The sequence below is a fragment of the Choloepus didactylus genome, chromosome 18 (assembly GCF_015220235.1).
Source record: "Choloepus didactylus isolate mChoDid1 chromosome 18, mChoDid1.pri, whole genome shotgun sequence".
Taxonomy (NCBI): domain Eukaryota; kingdom Metazoa; phylum Chordata; class Mammalia; order Pilosa; family Megalonychidae; genus Choloepus; species Choloepus didactylus.
This window is the reverse complement of record NC_051324.1, coordinates 34,092,761-34,116,954: the sequence shown is the minus strand read 5'-3', so window position 1 is coordinate 34,116,954 and position 24,194 is coordinate 34,092,761. Positions and strand designations below refer to the sequence as shown.

Sequence of the window (24,194 nt, the reverse complement as noted above, 5' to 3'; positions counted from 1 at the left end):
CCAGTGGCTCACTCCCTGTACCCATGATCTTTGCCATGAAAATGATTAATAGCTAATTTTACACTATTGATAAACTTTTTACAAATCTATCAGCAGGAAAAAAAAAAAAAAAAAAAAAGAAGGGAAAGTTAAAAAAAAAAAAAAAAGAAAAACAAGGAAAAAAAGATGTAGTGCCCCCTTGAGGAGCCTCTGGAGAATGCAGGGGTATTTGCCTACCCCACCTCGATGGTTGCTAACATGACCATAGATATAGGGGACTGGTGGTTTGATGGGTTGAGCCCTCTACCATAGGTTTTACCCATGGGAAGACAGTTGCTGCAAAGGAGAGGCTAGGCCTCCCTATAATTGTGCCTAAGAGCCTCCTCCCGAATGCCTCTTTGTTGCTCAGATGTGGCCCTCTCTCTCTAGCTAAGCCAACTTGAAAGGTGAAATCACTGCCCTCCCCCCTACGTGGGATCAGACACCCAGGGGAGTGAGTCTCCCTGGCAACGTGGAATATGACTCCCGGGGAGGAATGTAGACCTGGCATCGTGGGACGGAGAACATCTTCTTGACCAAAAGGGGGATGTGAAAGGAAATGAAATAAGCTTCAGTAGCAGAGAGATTCCAAAAGGAGCCGAGAGGTCACTCTGGTGGGCACTCTTACGCATACTTTAGACAACCCTTTTTAGGTTCTGGAGAATTGGGGTAGCTGGTGGTGGATACCTGAAACTATCAAACTACAACCCAGAACCCATGAATCTTGAAGACAGTTGTATAAAAATGTAGCTTATGAGGGGTGACAATGGGATTGGGAAAGCCATAAGGACCACACTCCACTTTGTCTAGTTTATGGATGGATGAGTAGAAAAATAGGGGAAGGAAACAAACAGACAAAGGTACCCAGTGTTCTTTTTTACTTCAATTGCTCTTTTTCACTCTAATTATTATTCTTGTTATTTTTGTGTGTGTGCTAATGAAGGTGTCAGGGATTGATTTGGGTGATGAATGTACAACTATGTAATGGTACTCTGAACAATCGAAAGTGCGATTTGTTTTGTATGACTGCGTGGTATGTGAATATATCTCAATAAAATGAAGATTAAAAAAAAAAGCCTATGATTCAAATATAAAATTCTGTGCATTTGAAGGACCTGAATATTTAGGAGAACTACTGGGATTTCTTATAGTCCCTGATATTCTTTATTTCCCACTTCTAAAACTGATAACACCGAGTCTAACATTTTCCCCAAGTAAAGGAGAAAACTAATCAAATTATGAGAAATGGGTCAGTAAATGCATTAAGACTTTCTGGTTTCATATTTATACAGAATATCAAGTTATTTCAACCAAAAAATATTTATGCATCTGCTATTTGATAGCAGAAATTATTTTAGGGTCTACTATGTTTAAAACAGAAATTCTTTTAGGTTTGTCTATCAGGCCAAATTCAGAAAACCTCTTACGGACATTGTCTTTTATGAAGGCGGTAAGAAAAGCAATATGCTTTGGGTGTGCGTATGTGTTTAGAAGAACCAGTGTTATTATGTTTCTTTGACCTATATCTCTGTGCTTCTATTAGAATGAGAAAGACAAGCACACAGAGTGCAGGTTCTACACACAGCAGAAATACTCAACTAAGGATGAAAGGAAATAAGGTCTGTGAAAGCATTTTGAGAAACACAGAGTACTTTCTAAATGTAAGGAAGTAAATGGACTATAGTTAACAGCAAAATTATAAAAATGTTCTTTCATGAATTGTGACAAATGGATACCACACAAATGCAAGGTGTTAATAATACGATGGTGTATGGGAACTCTGTATTTTATGCATGGTTTTTCTGTAAACTTACAACTTCTCTAATAAAAAAAACAAAAATATAAATGTAAGGAAGTAGTAAAAAAAAAAAAAAAATGGGTTGATGACAAAATCTCAAGGGCAATATACTGAGTGAAATAAGCCAGACACATAAGGACAAATATTGCAGGGTCTCACTGATAGGAACTAATTATAATATGTAAACTCAGACTGAAATACAAGGTACCAAGATACAGGACGAGGCTTAAGAATGGGAAGTGGTTACTTAGTATGAGCAGAATGTTCAACTAGGATGAACTTAAATGTTTGGAAATGAACAGAGGTGTCAGTAGCAAGACGTGAAAATAACTAACAGTGCCGAATGGTGCAAGAATGAGGTGGAAAGGGGAAGCTTGGAGTCATATATGTCACCAAAAGGAAAGTTGGAGATCAAAAGATGGGAATGCATAAAACTGAATCCTATGGTGGGCAATGTCCATGATTAACTGTACAAATATTAGAAACCTCGTCCATGAACCAGAACAAATGTACGACAATACAATTAGAATAATAGAGGCGCATATAGGGAAGAAATATATACCTATTGCAAACTATATACTACAGTTAGTAGTATTTCAACATTTTTTCAAAAACAGTAACAAATGTACTATACCAACACTATGAGTCAACAATTGAGGGGGGTTGGTTAGGGATAAGGGAGGATTCAAGTTTCCTTTTCTTTTTTTCTTTTTTCATCTTTTACTTTATTTCTTGTCTGGAGTAATGAAAAGCTTCTAAAAATTGAACAAAAATTAAGTGTGGCTATGGATGCACAGCTGTATGAGGATACCAGGGGCAACTGATTGTACACTTTGGATCTTTGGATAATTGTATGGTATCTGAACAATCCCAATAAAATTTTTTTTAAAAAAGAGGGAGAGTTTAAAATATTCTCAATCAGAGAGAGTTTGTCAACAAGATACCTGCTCTACAGGAAATACAAAAGAGAGATAGGAAAAGACAGGAGAGAAAGGTTCAGAGCACAAAATTGGATGACAGTACCACAGTAATGTAAGTACACTGAACAAAGATGACTATGAGTACGGTTGAAAGAGGAAGGTTAGAGGCATATAGGACACCAGAAGGAAAGACAGAGGATAAAGACTGGGACTGTATAATTTAGTGAAACCTAGAGTGATCAATGATTGTGATTAAGTGTATGATTATGTTTTTAAATGAGGGAGAACAAATGAATATCTACTTTGCATGGTGTTAAAAATGGGGTAGTATTGGGGAAGAAACAAAATCAATGCAAACTAGAGTCTATAGTTAAAAGTAACATTGTACTATGCTTCCATTAATTGTAACTCAGGTAATACACCAAAGCTAAATGTCTATAACAGGGATATAAGGGAGGGGTATGGGATTCTTGCTGTTGGCTTTGTTCTCCGATTTTTTACTGTATTTTGATTTTATTTTTTCTTTTGTTACTTTTTAGTTGTCTTTTTTTTTTCTTTTTGTTTTTTCTTTTTACTTTTTTCACCTCTTCCTCTTTCTTTGTGGAAGAAATGGATATGTCCTTATATAAATATTGGTGGTAAATGCATAACTATGTGATTATACAGGGAATCACTGATTGCTTACTTAGGATGGAATGCATGGTGTATGAATAAAACCATCTAAAAAATAAACAGAGGGATACAAGTGCTGGAGAAGATGTGAAGAAAGGGATGTACCTAATTACTATTGGTGGGGAAGCAGAATGGTGCAGCCCATCTGGAGCACACTGTTGTGGTTCCACAAGAAGCCAACCATGGGGTTGCCATATGGTCCTGCAACTGTTATTGGGTATATACTTGGAAGAACTGAAAAGAGGGACACAAATGGACATTTGCCCAGTGGGATTTATGGTGTCAGTACTCACAATTTGCAGTGGATGAAGGTGGCCTAAGGGTACATCAACTGAAGAACGGAATGGCAAACTGTGATGTATACATACAATGGAATATTGAGCTGCTCCAATAAAGAGTAAAGTTTTGAGGTGAAAGGACATTGAAGACAGTGTGTTGAGTAAAATAAACCAGAAATGAAAAGAGAAACATAACATCTCACTAATATGGACTAACTATAATGTGCAAACTCAGAATTGAATCTGAGAGCATAGGTTATCAAGGGAAGTCTTATCGTAAAGGTTCCTAGATTGTAAGCTCTTACAACAGTTACCTCTGTTCCTGGTTTGTAATGGTTATTTCTAAATGCCGAGATGCTGAATTCTTTGTGTATAACCTGATCAGTCCCTGGAACTTTGGGTATCTGTGTGACACCTGAGACTGCAAGCCAGAGTCCAGTAGCTATGAATGTCAGCATTACCCATAGAGAAAATGTTAAGGAGTCTGAAAAAAAGAGATCAGACTTCAATTAGAGATTTGAATGAAATGGACTTGGTTACAAATAAGGTAAATCAGACTAAAAAGAAAAGGATGATATTGACGGTATTTTTAAAACTTCAACTTCTGTGTGACACCATGGGAAGAGATGTTTATTAGGTGCAAAATCTAATTCTTTTTTAACACACTATATAATTTAACTTGTAAGGAAAGTTTATTCAAACTTACACGGAACGTTGACTAGGGAGTGAAATCTGGTTGGTTTGTACAAGTTAGTGTGAAACCCCAATACATCCCAGAGTAATTTGGGCAGAGAATAAAAATTTATTTGCAAAGCCTCCTTGAGGGACTGGGGGAAAACATGGAATATTAAATTTCCTCATCTGGGGAATTAATGATATTCTCACAAGCATTGGGAGCTAACAATTTAGAAGGCTGAGCCCTCAACCTTGGGGCTTGTTCTTATGAAGTTTGTTATACAAAGGAAAGGCTAAGCCTACTTAAAATTGTACCTAAGAGTCACCCCCAGAGAACCTCTTTCGTTGCTCAGATGTGGCCTCTCTCTCTAAACCAACTCTGCAGGTAAACTCACTGCCCTCCCCCCTACATGAGACATGACTCCCTGGGGTGTATATCTCCCTGGCAGCATGGGACATGACTCACAGGGATGAGCTTGGCCCTGGCATCATGGTATAGAAAAGCCTTCTTGGACCAAAAAGGGGAAAAGAAACAAAATAAAGTTTCAGTGGCTGAGAGATCGCAAATAGAGTCCAGAGGTCATTCTGGAGGTTACTCTTATGCATTATACACATATCACTTTTTGGTTTGTAGTGTATTGGATAGCTACAAGGAAATACTTGAAACTGTTGAACTGCAACTCAGTAGCCTTCAATCTTGATGACAATTGTATAACTATACTGCTTACACTGTGTGACCATGTGATTGTGAAAACTTTGTGGCTCTCATTGCCTTTATATAGTGTAAGTACAGATAAATAGAAAAATGAGGACAAAAATAAATAAATAACAGGGATGGATGGGGGGTATGGGATATTTTGGGTGTTCTTTACTTTAACTTTTAATATTATACTTTTTTGTGTGTGGTAAAGAAAATGTTCAAAAATTGGGGTGATGAAGGCACAACTATATAATGGTACTGTGAACAATTGATTGTACACCGTGGATGACTGTATGGTATGTGAATATACCTCAATAAATTTGAATTAAAAAAAAAACACAATGACAAAACCAAGTGATGGCAGGATGAGTAGAAAGGAATCATTCATTCACAGGTGGCAAGTGTGAATCAGTACAATCACTTTAAAAAACAGATTAAACACATGCAAAATGAAGAATACACATTCCTTTTGACCAAGTCACTTTAGGTGCCTTCCTCTCGGAGTATACATGTAGAAATGTGAACACAGACACACTAAGAGACATGCACAAAAATACTTATAGGAGCATTTTTTGTAAACAGGCAAAAGCTGGAACCGACCCAGAAGTCCATCAAGAGGAGAATGGGCAAACACACAGTGGTATACTGATACACTGGAATACTATTCAGCACAGAAAACAGATGAAGTACTACTATAAACCATAACATGGATGATGAACGAAAGATGCCAGAGAGAAAAGACTACACTGAATAGTTGTATTTATATGAAATTCAGAAAAACTAAGCAAATAGGTAGCAATATGCTATTTTCTTGCCCTGGATGATGGTTACACAGGTGTTGGATTTGTGAAAATTCATTGATTGATCTATACATTTGTTTTGTGTTATTTACCATGATATATATGAATATTAAGGGTTTTTATCATATATTAAAGCAATCACACAGTATATAATTTAACTTGAATGGTCAGTTTATTCACACTTACATGGAACGTTGACTAGGGAGTGAAATCTGGTTGGTTTGTACTAGTTAGTGTGAAACCCCAATGCCTTTCCGAGTAATTTGGGCAGGGAATAAAAATTTATTTGCAAAGCCTCCTTGAGGGACTGGGGGAAAATGTGGAAATGTTAAATTTCCCCATTTCCCTTTGCCATTCTCCTCCCCTTCTAGAAGCTAAAAATCTCAGTTGAGTTGTTTACAACTCTCATCTCTATGTTTTATCCAACAATCACCCCTAACCCAGTTCAGAATGGTTACTGCCCCTTACATTCCTCCCAAGTGACTTTCGTTATGGTCATCAATAACCAAGTTGTTAAACCAAATAGATTCCCAAGCACATCTTATTAGACTAGTCAGAAGTGTAATCAAAGCTCAATGTTTCCTCCTTAAAATACTTTCCCTTTGTTTCCCAGACAAAAACCCTAGAAAACCTTATTTTTCCTATCACTCTTTTGTCATTATCTCTGCTGGCTCATCTCTTTCTACCTAGTGTTTAAACATTGGAGCTACTTAAAGCTAATTCCTAAACTCCCATGTCTCCTTACTGTATACCTTCACATAAGAAATCTCATTGCTTCAATTACTATCTGCTGGTGACTCCTAAATATAAAAACTGATATGTTCAATAGCTTCCTTAACATGGATTTCTGGATGTCTCAACAGAAGCTCAAATTCAACTCAAAGGTCATGATTTCTTCCCCAAACTTGATCTGCTTCCAGGATTCCCTAACTTGGTGAATAGCATCATTATCTATCCAGCTAGCAAAGCCAGAAACCATCTTCTTCTTCCTCTTCTTTCACAGTAAACATGAAGCCCTATGTCTTCCAAAACAGTTCTCAACCTTCCTGCTTTCTACATCACACCACCCCTCCCTGCCCCACTCAGAACAGGTACTACAAAAGCCTAACTGCCTTCCTGCATCCACCTTTGCCTCCCACCCTCAAGTTTCATACCGAATTAGTTGTTTTAAAACAGAAACATAACAATGACTTACCTCCTTAACTCCATCCCCTGCATTAGTGACTTCCTGTTGTTCCAAGACCAAAACCTTTAACACAGCTTATACATCAGTAATTTTTCATGTCTATGTTCTTTTCTTTTGACAATGGCTCTCTATCCAGCAAACTTCAGAAATATAAAATGTATTTTCTTAGGGCATAATTATCTTTATACCTTACATTTGAATGGGGTTTTATAATATTCAGTGTGCTCATGTGTACATCATCTCATCTGACACTGATCAATCTGATTTCATATGCAGAGCAGGGGTCAACTTCATTTTACCATTAAGAAAAACAAGTAAGGTGCAGTTTACTCAAAGCTGAATGAGAAATCTGAGGGCTTTTGATGCTCAGTCCAGTCATCCTTCTATTACAACTAACACCTTGATCACAATTCGTTACTTTGGAGAACTCAAATGCCACATACGAAATTCCTAAAGTCATTAAATTACCAAAATCTCCTTTCTCTTATTTTAGATTCTACATAATCTCTTTGCTGTGCTAGTTTTCTTCTCTGGATGGTGGTACACTCAACTTCATTATTCTTGAAAGAAACAATGTGGTAAAATTTACCATTCTTCAAAATTATTATATGTTTAATTAATTCTTATTCCTTGACTTTTCTTTATCCTTTTCTTTTTTGGGGTGGGGGAAGTGGTTCTGTGCACGTTGTTTTTATTTTTCTCTTCATTGAAATACATGCTCTGTCAACTGTATCTGTTTTGTTTTTTTTTTACTTTTTATTTTGAAATAATTTCAAACCACAGGACAGTTCGAACAATACAACTCCCAAACATTTACAATCAACCTAATTAAAAATTCTGCTCAAATTAAGCATCGGGTTGTAAATGTTTGGATATGGACAGAGGTGATGGTAGCACATTATTGTGAGTGTAATTAACAGCACTGAATTATGGGTGTGATTGTGGCTGAAAGGGGGAGTTTAGGGTTGTGTATCTCACTAGAAGGAAAGCTAGAGGTTAAAACATGAGACTGCATAACACAGTGAACCCTGTTGTAGACGATGACTGTGGTTAATAGTACAAATATAAGAATGTTCTTTTATGAACTAGAAAAAAGGTACCTCACTATTACAAGGTGTTAACAATAGAGTGGGATGTGGGGGAAAAATACACCTAATGCAAACTATGGACTATAGTTAATAGTAATATTTTAATATTCTTTCATCAGGTGTAACAAAGGTACCACACCAATGCTAAGTGTCAATAATAAGAGGGTATGAATTGTACAGAGTTTTTCTTTTTGAGTAATGAAAATGTTCTACAATTCACTGTGGTAATGAATACAAAACTGAGTGTAATTAACTGTGAGCCACTGATTGTACACTTTTGATGGATTGTATGATGTGTGAATATATCTCAATAAAACTCCTTTTAAAAAAGTAAAAAATAAAAATAAAATTAAAGTAAAATTAAAATAATAATAATAAGACAAATCCCATATAGTCAACTTCAACATCCCCTCACCCAGACCCTTAGATACCCAGAACCACAAATTTTAACATCTGCCACCTGTGCCATATCATTCTACTTATCACCTATCTACTGATGAATCTATTTTCAGAATATTTAAAAGCAGGTTGCACACATCATAATCCTTGAACACATAATACTTCCATGTACATTTCCTTTGAATAAAGGTATTCACTTACGTAATCACCTTAAGTACAGTTATCAAGTTCAAGAAATTTAACATTGATATAAAGCTTACATTCTCTACTGCAATTCTTTCTTACATCCTTTTGAGCCTTTTCTCCTCCATTCTTGTCACACCCACTAGGATATACTGCATTTAATTGTCATTATCTCTTTAGTTTAACTTTATTTTTTTTTAATTGTAATCATATATACAACATAAATATTCCCATCCCAGTCATTCAGTAGGATTAATCACATTCATGATGTTAAAGTATCCTCACCACCATCCATCATTAAAACTTTTCTTTCACTCCAAACAGAAACCATACATATATTCTGCATTAACTCCCCGTTGTCCCTTTCCCCCACACCTGTAACCTGTACTCTACACTTCTGTCTCTATGAGTTTGCGAGTCTTCTGGTATTTTCTTTGTGGTTACCATGGGGCTTAAATTTAACATCATAAATCTGTAACAATCTCATTTGCTTTCATATCAACTTAATTTCAAAAGAACACATAAACAATGTTCCCAAACACCTCCATTCTCCCACCTTTTTGTAGTTATTACCAGAAATTGAATATTTATACATTCGTAGTCCAAAACCTCTGATTTATCATTGTATTTTATGCATTTACCTTTTAGATTCTGTAGGAAGTTAAAAGTGGAGTTATAAATTTAAAATGTAGTAGCACTGGTATTTATAGTCATGCCATTATCTTCACAGGAGATCATTATTTCTTTATGTGGTTTCAGTCTATTCTCTAGTATACTTGCCTTTCATTCTGCAGAACTCCCTTTTAGCATCTCTTGTAGGGCCAATCTACTGGTGACAAACTCCCTCAACTTTTGTTTATGTGAGAATGTACTAATACATCCCTCATTTCTTTTTTTTTTTTTTTTACATTTTATTTTGAAATAAATTCAAAGTTATAGGAACAGTTGCAAAAACAATACAAACCCCAGACACAGAACTCCAGCATTCCCTGACCCCCCCAATACCCCAATCCACTAACTTTAACATGTCACACCACTATTTCTTTCTCTCCCTCCCTCTCTCCCTATCATCCATCATCTATTGCTCTGTCTTCTGAACATATGAGAGCTAGCTGCACACATCCTTGAACAAACACTATAATTCACATATACAATTCCCATGAACAAGAACATTCTTTTATGCAATCCCATTAAGCACAGCTAAGAAGTACAAGAGATTCAACAATGATACAAAGCTGGCATTCTATATTTCCTTTTCCTTATGTCTCAGCTGTGTCCCTTTGAGCCTCCTCTCCTCCATCTTCAGATCCCATCCAGGGTCATCCTTGGAATTCAATTATCATCTATTTAGACTTTTTTTTTTTTCTCAATTGTGGAAACACCTATACAGCCTAAATCTTCCCATTCCACCCCCTCCCTAGCATTCCATTAGTGGGATTAACCACATTTAGAATGTTGTAATGCTATCACCTTCCCACCATCCATTACTAGAAATTTCCCTTCACTTCAAACAGCAACCCTACACTCATTTCTTAACTCCCCACTGCCCTTTCCCCCATTTCTCTTAACCCATACTCTACTTTTCATCTCTATGGTCATCTTCTCTGATAATTTCTTTGTGTTTACTGTGGGGCTTAAAATTAACCTCTTAAATCCATAACAATTTTGTTTTTCTTTGATACCAACTTAATTTCAATAGGACACATAAACTGTGTACCTATACTCCTCCATTCCCCCACCTTTATATAGTTCTTGTGAAAAATTACATATTTTACATTGAGTTCAAAACCACTGATTTGTCATTAGAGTTTGTGTACTTTGGTAAATAGTGGAGTTACAATTCAAAAATTATTGACTTCTATTTGTATTCCATTGTGGTCAGAGATTGTGCTTTGAATATGTTCAATTGTTTTTGTTTTGTTTTGTTTTGTTGTTTTAATTTATTGAGGCTTGTTTTATGTCCCAGCATATGATCCATTCTGGAGAAAGACCTGTGATCACTAGAGAAAAATAAGTGTCCTAGTGATTTGGGATATAAGGTTCTATATATGTCTGTTAAAATTCTCTATACCTCTTTCTCCTTTGTTTCTCTGTTGGTAGGGCTCCCTTTAATATCTGAAGTAGGGCAGGTCTTTTATTGGCAAACTCTCTCAGCATTTGTCTGTCTTGTGAAAAATTTAAGCTCTCCCTCAAATTTGAAGGAGAGTTTTGCTGGATAAAGTATTCTTGGTTGGAAATTTTTCTCTCTCAGAGTTTTTAAATATGTCATGCCACTGCCTTCTCGCCTCCATGGTGGCCACTGAGTAGTCACTACTTAGTCTTATGTTGTTTCCTTTGTATGTGGTGAATTGCTTTTCTCTTGCTGCTTTCAGAACTTGCTCCTTCTCTTCAGTATTTGAGAGTCTGATCAGAATATGTCTTGGAGTGGGTTTATTTGGATTTATTCTATTTGGAGTTCACTGGGCATTTATGCTTTGTGTATTTATATTGTGTAGAAGGTTTGAGAAGTTTTCCCCAACAATTTCTTTGAATACTCTTTCTAGACCTTTACCCTTCTCTTCCCCTTCTGGGACACCAATGAGTCTTAAATTTGGACGTTTTATTTTATCTATCATATCCCTGAGGATCCTTTTCAATTTTTTTCTCCATTCTTTCTTTTGTTCTTTCATTTTCTGTTCTGGGGACCTCTAGGACACTGAGTCATTGTTCAATGCGGGTGTCTGAGCTTGTACCTCGGCTTGCCAGGCCTGGGCCAGGGGACCTGATCACCCCCTGGGGAGGGTAGTAGGTACGGGCGTGAGTGCCCTCTGCAGCCCCCCCGAGCCTGGGGAGCGAGGTCAAGGCAGCTCCCTTTTCCTCACCCAAAATGCCACTGGCAGGGGAGGCTTGCCGGAGGAAACCGCCTTTCTCCCAACTGCCCTTTCCCCACTTCCTTATCTTACCCACTCACTCCCTTGTGCCAAGGCCACTCCTGCCACCGCCAGCGCGCATGCACCGTGGCCAGAACAACCCCCCGCCCCGCTGCAACGGCTCCGGCGTTCTCTCAGAACCAATCCTAGCCCCTATCCCTTCAGTATTGCCATTTAAGGCTGCTTCACCTCCTTTCCAGCCCTGCCCTTCTTACCAGCCTATATAACCTGTAATCACCCCTGAATAAATCTCTTTGGCGCATACTCCTACTGGATGAAGAGTGTCTTGTCCTTATCGCCGCCCTCCATACCTTGCACGCCTCCCGCCGAGGACCCCGGCCAAGTCCTCCGCCTCGCCCTCGCCTCCGGGAAAGAGCCCCCGCCGCCGGTACCCTTTAAGCAGCCCCGAGAGCTGAGGGCTCAGCTACCGGCCGCCCCTCCCCCTAGAAGCAGTAACCGCGACCGCAACTGGTGCCCCGTGTGAGGAAGGTGTCTCCACACAACAGTTTGGCAGGTCGCCCGCTCGCCCGGACGCCTCTCCAGCTTCCCGTTTCCTCGCCTGCAAGTATCAGCGACTCGCCACCTCTGACGCCCCCCACTCCAAGATGACAGCCAACCCTCCGCAACCTCAGCGCCACCGGTCGACTCGCCAACCGCGAGGCCCTTCTCAATCACCTGAACATCGCTCTCACCTCGAGTTCCAGCTTCTCTAAACCCCTGAACTTTAAACCCCTCACCTTCACCCAGCCCGCTGCAGCGAAGCCATTGTCAAGCGCCCGGGCACCACACCAACACTGAGCTCTAGCCTCGCTGAGCCACCGTCAACCCCTTTTTCCCTTCCCTAACCTCCCCCTTCCCTCACCCGTAGCGGGCCTCTCCGGTAAAGCCTCTTCCTCTAATTAGAAAAGAAAGGGGAATTGCGGGTGTCTGAGCTTGTACCTCGGCTTGCCAGGCCTGGGCCAGGGGACCTGATCACCCCCTGGGGAGGGTAGTAGGTACGGGCGTGAGTGCCCTCTGCAGCCCCCCCGAGCCTGGGGAGCGAGGTCAAGGCAGCTCCCTTTTCCTCACCCAAAATGCCACTGGCAGGGGAGGCTTGCCGGAGGAAACCGCCTTTCTCCCAACTGCCCTTTCCCCACTTCCTTATCTTACCCACTCACTCCCTTGTGCCAAGGCCACTCCTGCCACCGCCAGCGCGCATGCACCGTGGCCAGAACAACCCCCGCCCCGCTGCAACGGCTCCGGCGTTCTCTCAGAACCAATCCTAGCCCCTATCCCTTCAGTATTGCCATTTAAGGCTGCTTCACCTCCTTTCCAGCCCTGCCCTTCTTACCAGCCTATATAACCTGTAATCACCCCTGAATAAATCTCTTTGGCGCATACTCCTACTGGATGAAGAGTGTCTTGTCCTTATCGCCGCCCTCCATACCTTGCACGCCTCCCGCCGAGGACCCCGGCCAAGTCCTCCGCCTCGCCCTCGCCTCCGGGAAAGAGCCCCCGCCGCCGGTACCCTTTAAGCAGCCCCGAGAGCTGAGGGCTCAGCTACCGGCCGCCCCTCCCCCTAGAAGCAGTAACCGCGACCGCAGTTCAACTTCCTCTAATCTTGTATTATGAGTATCCAGAGTCTTTTTAATTTGGCCAACAGTTTCTTTTATTTCCATAAGATCTTCTATTTTTTTATTTAATCTTGCAATGTCTTCTTTATGCTCTTCTAGGGTCTTCTTTATGTCCCTTTTATCCTGCTCCATGGTCTTCTTCATGTCTTTTATATCCTGTGCCATGTTTTCATTTCTCAATTGTAATCGTTTGAATAATTGTGTCAAGTACTGTGTCTCTTCTGATATTCTGATTTGGGTGTTTGGGATTGGGTTCTCCATATCATCTGGTTTTAACATATGCATCAAGATTTTCTGTTGTTTTTGGCCTCTTGGCATTTGCTTCGCTTGCTAAGGTTCTTTTAAGTTGTAAAAAAAATATACATCAATCTAATTTTTCAGAAATACAAGTTGGTGGCGTACACTTTCTCCAACTAACCAGCAGATGGCGTCTGTGAGTCACCTATACCCCTCAAGTCAGCAATCCCCAACTCTGTCTCAGTGGTGTGTGGGGAAATGATTTTTGTGGGGTTCAGTTGGTGTGCCGGTTTGAATGTATTGTGTCCCCCAAACGCCATTATCTTCGATATGGTCTTGCGTGGGCAGACGTTATCAGTTTTGATTAGATTTCTTTGAGTGTTTCTTTGGAGGTGCGCCCCACCCAGCTGTGGGTGATGACTCTGTTGAATATTTCCATGGAGGTGTGGCCCTACCCATTTAGGGTGGGCCTTGATCAGTGGAGCCATATAAATGAGCTCATGTGCAGAGGGAACTCAGGGCAGCTGTGAGTGACATTTTGAAGAGGAGCTACAGCCAAGAGGGATGCTTTGAAGAAAGCACAGGAGGTGCAGATGAGAGACAGTTTGAAGACGGCCATAGAAAGCAGACTCTTGCTCTGGAGAAGCTAAGAGAAGACAAATACCCCAAGTGTAACTAAGAGTGACATTTTTGAGGAACTGCAGCCTAGAGAGGAACGTCCTGGGAGAAAGCCATTTTGAAACCAGAACTTTGGAGCACATGCCAGCCATGTGCCTTCCCAGCTAACAGAGGTTTTCCGGACACCATTGGCCATCCTCCGGTGAAGGTACCCGATTGCTGATGTGTTACCTTGGACACTTTATGGCCTTAAGACTGTAACTGTGTAACCAAATAAACCCCCTTTTATAAAAGCCAATCCATCTCTGGTGTTTTGCTCTCTGGCAGCATTAGCAAACTAGAACAGTTGGTGAACTCAGTTTGGGTTTGTTGTTGGAGCTGTCTGCCCTGAATGTGGTGCGTGTGTCTGGGTGGCCAGGGAGGCAGGGCCACTTTAATATTCAAACCTCCCAGGTGTTTCCGGAGATTCAAGTCTGTTTCAAGAGTCTAAGCCTTCATTTCAGTTCTGCCCCAGATTTTCTCTTTTGCTGACCCACAAACCACCGGCATTGACATAGTGTCCCTGTGTTTTCCGAGCGGGCCCCCCTTCTCAGCTGTGATCTTCCAGGACCTCTGCTGAGGGGAGGCTGTGCTACATCACTAGTGCACATCGTCCCTTAAGGGAAGCCCTGGGCCGCCGGGCCGTGCAGGGGCACTCTCTGCCTGATGCAAAGATTAGCCTATAATTCTTGACTGGTGTAAGTTCTGAATGAAAGGCAGGTAGTAGAGCTGGGCCTCACCCCTTTCCTCTTAGAGAAGATAGACGCCTTAGGGGGAGGTCATTAGCATTTCAATGGTCTCTCTCTGCCTGTGCCACACCTGTCTGGGTCACAGAACAGGGAACAGCAAATGGCAGAGGCTTTCTCCACTGAGTCGAAAAAGGAACAGAGCTAGTCTGAGACGACCCTCCAGCTCTCCAAGGTCAACCGCCACCCAAAGCCTCCACCTACTTGCTGGGGACTTGTACCTCATAGTGAGCAGTTCACACTCACTAATTAAAACTCCAGTTGGAGCTCAGCTGAGCTATATTTGCCTGCTAGGAGAAAGCTTCTCTCTGGCACCACAAGGCTTTGTAGCTTGGGCTGTGAAGGGTCTCCTGATTTGGATCCACAGTTCTTACTTACAGGTTTTATGCTGTGATCTCGGGCAATCCTCCCAATTCAGGGTAGTGTATGATGAGTGGACGGTCACATTTGTCCCCCTGCAGTTATTCTGGATTATTTACTAGTTGTTTTTGGTTTTTTGTTTAGTTGTTCCAGGGGGACTACTTAGCTTCCACTCCTCTCTATGCCACCATCTTGGATCCTCTCCCTCCCTCATTTCTTAAAGACAGTTTTGCCAGATATAGAATTCTTGGTCAACAGTTTTTGCTTTCAACACTTTAAATATACCTTCCCACTGCCTTCTTGCATCCATAGTTTCTGATGAGATATTGGCTCTTAATCTTATTGAAGATTGCTTGTGTGTGACAGGGCTTCCAGAATTCTCTCTGTGACATTCAACAGTTTGCCTAAAACATGGGGCAATATGGATCTACTTGGATTTATCCCGTTTGGAGTTCACTGAGCATGGTGGATATGTATATTTCCATCTTACATTAAATTTGGGAAGTTTCAGCCACTATTTCTTTAAGCATTCTGTTGGCTCCTTTCTCTTCATTCTCCTTCTGGGACTCCAACAATGCATATTCTGGTATGCTTGATGGTATCCCACAGGCTCCTCAGGCTTTGTTCACTTTTCTTCATGCTTTCTTCCTTCTGATCCTCAGATTGGATGACTTCAATTCTTAACTTCAAGTACACTGACTCTTTGTTCTGTCAGATTCCATCTACTGTTGAATCTCTCTACAGACTTTTCAATTTGTTATTGTAGTCTTCAGCTCTGTACGGTTTCTTTTCATAATTTCCGTCTCTCTACTGATATTCTCTTTGTGTTCATCTATCACTCTCCTGATTTAATTTAGTTCTTTGTCCATGTTTTCCTTTAGCTCTTTGATCATATCTAGGATCATTTTATTATAAGTCTTCATCTGGAATATCCCAGGTCTGATCCTCTTCATTGATGTCTTCTAATACTTTCATCATTGACTTTGCATGGGCATTGCTTCCTGTTTCTTAGTATGTTTTGTAATATTTTATTGAAACCTGGACATATTTATATTTTAACATCTTATTGATGAAATTTAGATACTGAGGGATCTCTTCCTTGGGCTTATATTTAGTTCATATTATGACAGAGCTTTCCTGAATGCCAGGAGCTAACAAAACAGAAAGAAGGTAAAAAAGGAAACACCTTCCCAGGCTTGCAGATTGACCTGTGCCAGTACTCTCCATCAGAGTTTATCCATACAACGAGCTTAGAAAACAGCTCCAGGCCAAAGCCCAGGGGCCTCTCAGGTCCTTTCCACACATGCATCTTGTCTTAGGCAAGCGCATTTGGCCCTAGGAATTCTACTTTATACACAGATAACAAATGTTCCCTTTTCCTTAGGAAGCAGTTTCCTTACAGTCCCAGGCACTGCACTATATGTCCTACACCCAGTAATCCGTTGCCCCATGCAGCATTCTGTAAGAGAGCTCTCTGAGCTGCCTTCTACATACAGGGCACATTCTGGGACAGATAGTCTCTCAGGCCACCACCAGACAGACTGGTCCAGACATACTTGCTCCCAGTACGTGCAGGAAGGTTTCTCTGCTCCCTCTGGAACCAGGACCAGGGATCCACACTGAGAGAACAGGCTGACTCCACGCTAAGCCAGTGAGGGGTGAGGAAGGGCCAACCAGGGCTTCATGATATCCTACTGCTTTTAGCCTTTTCTTGATTCAGCACTTGCCTGTTACTACAGTTCTTTGTTTTCTAGTGCTTTAAGAAAGATGCTTCTGCCAATTCTTTCTGATTGTTCAAAACTTCTGTTGGGGAATGAGACCCTGAAGCCTTTTACTCCACTGTCTTGATCAGGGCAAGTTCAACTTTATATTTTAATCCTCTCATAACATCACTGGTTACTCCATCCCTGAATGGCCCTGATCTTCTTTACTGGCTTCTTTTTTCTTATTCCACCTATAAAAATGGACTTTATAGTCTTTCCTATAGAGACATGTAGCATTCCTATGTAGTTTAGCCAACTACATTGCCTTCCTCTGATTCACTCACCCTTCAAATCTTGTCCAGTCTTAACTTATCTGTGAGTCTCATCCATTAATGAACTCAATATGTTCTCCCTCCTTAGAACACTCTTTCCAACTGCAGGGGAGGGAACTAATAGATTTTTCTGCTCATCCCTCAAAAATCAAGTTGTAGAGTAAAACTGAGTATTTCCAAGTCTTTTTCTTCTGTATTCCATGTTTTCAATAATAGCAATCACACACTTCCAATACTTACTCTACAAATTGTGGAGTCACTTTCAGTAGATGATAACCAGGTGAATGAAAATAAAGGTGGAAAAGTTCATTTCAGCTAGAGAGCCCCATGTCCAAAGATCTTAAGGTATGAAAACCTCTGTATCTTGAATGAACCAAAAAGCAAATGGGGTTGGGATGCAGCAGTAAGGGAAGATAGTTAAAGTGAAAAAAGAATCAGATTTAAGGCATTTATGGGACACGTAAGTGGAGATATTCAATGGATAGCTAAAATGGGTGCCCAAGCACACTAGAGCAGCACTAGAGCTTATAGCAGCTGTCTTTGTGTACCTCATATACTTCCTACTCCTAACTCCCCTCTTTCTGGTACCTCTTTTCTCCCACCAAGCACAGGGATAGACACATGGTAAACTGAGCCAATTCTAGTACTACATGCTTGGCCAGAGAAACTACTACAAGGGGCAGGTAACCTAGACTGAACCATCGGGATCTCCCAATGAACACTTTTCCCTCTTTGATTACATAACTATAAAGGTATGAACAGAGAATTTGAGCAATCACTGTTCCAACCTTCTTAGCAAAATCAACAAAGAGAAGCAAAAAAGATTCAGAGTAGTATTGTCAAGAAGTAGAAAAAAGACCACGAATGTCAAGCTCCTGCCTTTCCCAGGTAAATGATTAGGTTAAAAATCTCCCTTTTTTTTTCTTAATTAACCAGTTACTAGCATCTGAATAAAGGCCTGTGAATATAAACACTGAAACCATAAGTATAGCAATATAGGTGGCAGACCTTGATATTAGACTTGGCCAAGTTTAGATGGGCTAGAATTTTCCTCAAAAACTAGAAAGTTGAAGGAACTAGAAAGTTCTTGTTATACTGTAGCAAACCAGCCAGTTAAACTGATGATGTTGTAATTCAATCTAATTACATGCTACACTTTAAGAAATCTGATAGAAAACTATCAAGATATAAAACTGCTTTGGCTACTTCTTAATTCAGTTTGGTGTATTAAAAGAAACAAGCTTGGGTATAAATCAGGCTGCCTGAAAGCAGAAATAAAACAATGACCATGATACCAAGGGTTGGTTAATCATGCTCTCTAATGAACTCCAAAAGTAGAAGTGTCTATCCAACACCAAGTCAAAGTCAGTACACTAATTAGGAATGGGGATACTTAGGAGGATCCAAGACTGTAGAAGCCCAATAACCCATGTCCCTTAGAAGTACCTCCTGTTGTTCATTCCATACGTCATTTCCAAACACAATAAACTATAATCAACTGGGCTGCAGCCTGGAGGCAAGGGGCCTAACAGAAAAGCAGAGCTCCCCAGGTCTGTTGGAAGAAAGAGAAAGCAATCACAACACTAGAGTTCTATTCAAACACTGAGACTTTAAATAGCTGACAGAGTTTACTTAAATAGTAAATAACTTAACTCTATAGAAAATTAAAAAGTTTTTAGGTTTTTTTGCCAGAAAAACTCCAAGCCTGGCAAAGAGAAGCCTATAATTGCTCAATGCATAATGCAATCTCCAGTTTCCCCTCACTGTTCCAACAAAGAGCAATGGACAAGGAATTACACCCCAGTTTTCAATTACCTTTAATACCTTTAATTAATTTATTATTAATCACTGTTAATATTTTGTATATGTTGTGCAACAAGTTTTTGCTACTAGCACTAACATTTTCAAGATCAAGAGTATATTTTCTTTGCTATTACATCAAGAAAGTGCTCTAATACAAGAACAACAAGAGGACAGACTGGCTGATCAAGAATCTCAGTCTGATGCAAGAGAAATTAGTCTGCTTTTGCCTTGCTTAGGGAGACACTGAACTTGGAACCAATGAATTTTACTTTATCTTTACAATAACTGAAGTTTACATTCAATTATGAGGGCCTCAGAAGATTTGCCACACAAAGACTGAAAATAAACCACGGTTGAACAAAGAACACCAATAAGAGACAAATTCCAGAAATACTGTAAGAGACTGAGAAAGTAAGGGTAATCAAATATCATGGTAAAATTTACTATTGCCTTAAACCATGTTAAGTTGAATAAGAAGTGAGATCCGGTAGGTTTGTACAGGTTAGTGTGAAATACTGACACATTCCAAAGTAATTTGGGCAGAAAATAAAAATATATTTGCAGGGACCCCTAAGGAACTGGAGAAACCTGAGGAAATGTTGGACATCCCCACCTGGGTTATTACTGACATTCTCAGAAACACTGAGGACTAAAAATTTAGTAGGCCAACCTCTCGATCTTGGGGCTTGTCCTTAGGAATCTTGCTACTGAAAAGGAGAGGCTAAGGCTACTTATAATTGTACCTAAGACTCTTCCCCAGAGCACCTCTTTGTTGCTCACATGTGGCCTCTCTCTCTAAGAACATCAGCAGGGGAACTCACTGCCCTCCCCACTATGTGGGACGTGACTCCCAGGGTGTAAATCTCCCTGCCAATGCAGGATATGACTCCCAGGGATGAGCCTGGAACTGGCATCATGGGATTAAGAAAATATTCTTGACTAAAAGAGGGAAATGAAATGAAACAAAATAAAATTTCAGTGGCTGAGAGATCTCAAATGGAGTCGAGAGGTCACTCTGGAGGGCATTCTTATTTGCTATATAGACAACCCTTTTTAAGTTTTAGTGTCTTGGAATAGCTACAAGGAAATACCTGAAGCTATCAACTGCAACCCAGAGGCCTTGATTCTTGAAGACAATTGTATAACTATTTAGCTTACATGGTATGACGGTGTGACTGTGAAAACCTTATGGCTTATACTCCCTTTATCCAGGGTATGGATGGGTAAGTAGAAAAATGGGAACAAAACTAAATGAAAAACAGGGTGGGATGGAGGTGACAGAATGATTTGGGTGATTTTTTTACTTTTATTTTCTATTCTTATTTATATTCTTTTTGAAGTAATAAAAATATTCAAAAATTGATTGTGATGAATGCACAACTGTATGATCGAACTGTAAACAGTTGACTGTAAACCATGGATGATTGAATGGCATGTGAATATATCTCAATAAAACTGAATAAAATAAATAAATAAATAAATAAACAACCAAAGAAAAAGCACACTGAAGTATACACTCACATATGTACACATCCCTATAGAAAAAGAAAAGAAAAAGTATATCCGTAATGACTCAGGGTCAAAATTTCATACAATATCAGCATGATCTGGGAAGAAGAGACCAAAAGATATGTGAGTATGTAAAAGCAGTTAAGAAGAAAATGTAGAAATTAAAAGTTTAATAAATCAAATTGTATGTGGGATTTTAAGTTAACAACCACCAGAGTGAGTTCAATAAGGCACATAATACTAAAATAATGTTCAAGCAGGATCCATCTACATTTCCAGATGCAATTTACTTCAATAAAGAAAAGGCTTTATGAAATTTTATCCCAGCAATTGGCACTTGCTGTTAAAAAAAAAAACAAAAATAAAACCCTACAACTTTTGCTTTGGTAAAGATTATTTTGATGACTTTTAAAAATAACTATATGGTTTTAAAATTGTTTCCTTTTTTACTGCCGCTCTGAACCTATTATTTTAAAATTAATTACCTTTAATATTTTGTATATGTTGTGAAACAAGTTTTTGTTACTATCTAGCACTAATATTTTCAAGACAAAGACCATATTTTCTTTGTTATTATATTAAGAAACTGGTCTAATACATTCTGACATCCACAAAACAAAAATACATTTTCAGGGAGGGAGGGGGCAAGATGGCAGCATACAGAGGAGTGGAATTCAGTTAGTTCCCTGGAACAACTAATAAACAACCAGGAAAAATTAGTAAATAATTTTGAATAACTCCTGGGGGACAACTGTGACTGTCCACACATCGTACACCAACCTGGATTGGGAGAAATGCCCGAGATCACAGCATAAAATCTGTAAGTAAAAACTGCAGAACTGCACCAGGAGCCCCCTTACTGCCATGGCAGACTGAGCTGCAAAATCTCCCTGTGGTAGAAAGCAGCACTCTCTGAGCAAGCAAATATAGCTCAGCCCACCTAAAACTGGGGTTTTAATGAACAAATATGGACTGCTGAATACAACATACAAACCCCCAACAAGCAGACAGAAGGTTTTAGTGACAATTGACCTTAAAGAACCAGAAGACTCATCTGTCCCAGGAGGGGAAGCCCAGAAGACCAGGTGTTACCTCTGGCCAATGAGTGAAAGTGGGAGGCTGTATACTGGCTCTAAAAGGGGGCTTTCCGTCCCTTTTTCTCTCTCTCAATTTGAGGGGCTCAGAGAAGAGGGCCTCAGCCATTTTCACTTTGCAGCACTCTGACCCAGACAGGGGTAGAGATAACAGAATCAGAGAGACAACAATGCAAATGCAGATGTTAACTACCTAGGGGGTGTATCTTCCCTAAGAGGAAGGAGGTGGAGCCCAGCTCTACTATCTGTCTTCCCTTCAGAACCAGATCCCAGATCCTGGGGGAAAGAAGCCAAAACAGAAACGAAAGGAGCTGCATCTCCTTACACCAGTTGGGAGTGACAGGCTGACAGGTGCTACCTGCTGGGCAGGTTAGGAAAAGCACAGAGGCTAGAGACCTCACAGGAAAGTCTGTCAATCTCTAAGACAAACCCACAGGGAGACTTGAAACTGAATATAACCCCACTCTGAGATCTAAACACATTCTGGTCTGGTAAAATCTGATTGGGGTAACCAAGGAAACCAGATGCCTAGACAACAGAAACTACAAATCACGCTAGGAAAAATGAATATATGGCCCAGTCAAAGGAAAAAACTTACACTTCAATCAAGATACAGTTGAGATGTTGTTTCACTTAAATGAAACAATCTATTAAAGATTTCAAATAAATATGCTAAATCAAATCAGAGACCAAATCAATGAGTTCAAGGAAGATATGGCAAAAGAGATGAAGGCTTTAAAGAAAACACTGGGCAAACATAAGGTAGAAATCAAAAGTTTGAAAAAACAACTGGCAAAATCTATGGAAATAAAAGGCACATACAAGAGGTGAAAAACACAATGGAAACATACAACAGCAAAACTTAGGAGGCAGAAGAAAATACTCAGGAACTGGAGAACAAGATACCTGAAATCCTACACACAAAAGAACAGATGGGGAAAAGAATGGGAAAATATGAGCAACGTCACTGGGAACTGAATGACAACATGAAGCACACAAATGTACATGTCATATGTGTCCCAAAAGGAGAAGGGAAAAGGGGCAGAAGCAATGACAGAGGAAATAATCAATGAAAATTTCCCATCTCTTATGAAAGACATAAAATTATAGATCCAAGCAGCACAGTGTACCCCAAGCAGAATAGACCTGAATAGACCTACACCAAGACACTTGATAATCATATTATCAAACGTCAAAGACAAAGAGAGAATCCTGAAAGCAGCAAGAGAAAAGCGATCCATCACATACAAAGGAAGTTTGATAAGATTATGTGAGGATTTCTCAGTAGAAACCATGGAGGCAAGAAGGAAGTGGGGTGATATATTTAAGATACTGAAAGAGAAAAACCACCAACCAAGAATCCTATATCCAGCAAAACGGTCCTTCAAATATGAGGGAGAGTTCAAAATATTCTCTGACAGACAGACAATGACAGAGTTTGTGAACAAGATACCTGTGATACAGGTAATACTAAAGGGAGCACTACAGACAGAAAGAAAAAGATAGAAGGGAGAGATTTGGAATACAATTTTGGGTGACAGCAGCAAAGCAATATAAGTACACTGAACAAAGATGACTGTGAGTGTGGTTGAAAGAGGAAGGTTAGGAGCATGTGGGACACCAGAAGGAAAGAGGAAAGATAAAGACTAGGACTGTATAACTCAGTGAAACCTAGAGTGCTCAACAATTGTGATAAAATGAACAAATATGTTTTTACAGAGAGGAAAACAAATGAATGTCAACCTTGCAAGGTGTTAAAAACAGGGTTATATTGGGGGAAAAAATTACAATCAAGGCAAACTAGAGACTATTAAAAAAGTATGCTTTCAGGAGGGAAAGAAAAGTATGAAATCAAGAGGAAATGGTGATAGCAGAAGATGAGGATAATTACTAATAAAGAAGAAAAAGGAAGAAAGAAAAGGAACAGTTTATTAGTAGATAAGAAAATCTGAGAATTGTAAGAAAGAGAAATTAAAACCACAAGAAGCTGTCAAAGAGAAATATGGTAGCCAAGTTTTATAAAAATACGGGATTAGAACTTTACTACTACTACTGTCAGTCATTTCATTGTTCCAAAATGAACAACCATTTTTAGAAATATCACTGATATCACAGATAATCACACATACAAACAAATGTTTTATTCCCTACAAAGAGAGCCCAACAAGCTGTCATTATGAAAGAGCCAGCTAGTAGAGTCCAAAATTCAACTGACACCATAGTGTAGATTTGCCTCTCTCATCATGGACACTAACTCTAAAAAGTAGATAAATCATCACATTTTAAAACATTCATAGGAGATACTCAAAAATATTACATCAGTCAAGGTCTACCTAGGAAATGAAAACAATTCACTGTATTTAAAATAGAGAATTTGATGTAGACACCTGGTTACAAGGTGGATAGACAAGCTGAGAAGCCACTTAAGGAACTGTAAGGAAACCTTTCAGATTAGCAATAGCAGGAAGTCACTACCACCTCAAGGCTGGGGAGACAAAGGGAGTAGTGCTAAGT

General features: G+C 39.8%; 1 protein-coding gene across 6 annotated transcripts in view; it reads right to left on the bottom strand.

Annotated features, from left to right (window-relative positions):
• BCAS3 (BCAS3 microtubule associated cell migration factor) overlaps nucleotides 1-24,194 on the bottom strand; it is a 799,405-nt gene that overhangs the window by 753,422 nt on the left and 21,789 nt on the right. The gene's annotated exons all lie outside the window — the stretch shown is intronic.